Source organism: Lycium barbarum, chromosome 2 (genome assembly GCF_019175385.1).
Source record: "Lycium barbarum isolate Lr01 chromosome 2, ASM1917538v2, whole genome shotgun sequence".
Taxonomy (NCBI): Eukaryota; Viridiplantae; Streptophyta; class Magnoliopsida; order Solanales; family Solanaceae; genus Lycium; species Lycium barbarum.
The window spans coordinates 54,495,922-54,496,779 of NC_083338.1; the positions used below are offsets into that span (position 1 = coordinate 54,495,922).

At 41.4% G+C, this 858-nt stretch overlaps 1 non-coding gene across 1 annotated transcript; it reads left to right on the forward strand.

Annotated features, from left to right (window-relative positions):
• Positions 1-360: 360 nt before the first annotated feature.
• Positions 361-464, forward strand: LOC132629570 (small nucleolar RNA R71). Its single transcript, XR_009578339.1, has one exon. It is a non-coding gene; the product is annotated as a small nucleolar RNA R71 (small nucleolar RNA).
• Positions 465-858: the final 394 nt, after the last annotated feature.

Below are 858 nucleotides of genomic sequence, written 5' to 3' on the forward strand. Positions count from 1 at the left end.
TCTTGAGTATGGTACATCCCTTTTGGCAAAACTGTATCATCCTCACAAACATTTACCTTCTTGATCTGGGAATCATCAAACTTCTTCGTTAGCAAGGAAATATTTGTTGCAAGTTCTGCCAATGTTTGCTGGGTGTCTTGATTCTCCATTACTATATTTTGGATCATAGCACTACCATACGGTACCACATCAGCATTGTTTGAGTGCCAAGCTTGATTATGAGTTGTAAGCTTGTTAAGTATGTTTGTCACTAGTCGATAAGTTTTGTTCATGAAACAACCATCAGCTGCATTATTAGAAACTGACTGCGTCACTAGATCTAGCCCTCGGTAGAACTTCTCCATTAATATGTGTTCCGGAAATCCATGATTCGGGCTCTTCTGCAAATACTCCTTGAATCTCTCCCAGGCTTCATATAGTTGTTCCCCCGGTCGCTGCTTAAATTCATATATCTTGTCACGAATTTCAGCCTTTTTGCTAGGGGGTACCATTTTGTGAGAAAAGCAGTCACCATCTCTGCCCATGAAGTAATCGAATTTCAGGGCAGCTTCTCAAACCATGTTCTTGCCTCCCCAGTTAAGGAATATTTGAATAACCTCAACTGAATAGCATCTTGTGGAACATTGTTCTGGATGTGATTAGCACACACATCCACAAAATTCTGCAAATGACGCCGAGGGTCATTCTCGGTTGAGTTCCGAAAGTATCCCTCATGCTTCAACAACTGGTATAGAGAGGAGTCAATTTTCATGTAGCAGCTGCAACTCGAGGCTGAACGATAGCAGATGCATAGTCCTCCTCCGGAACAAGATCAGCGAAAATATTCTCATCATCTGATTCATTTGTCTGATTGTTCAA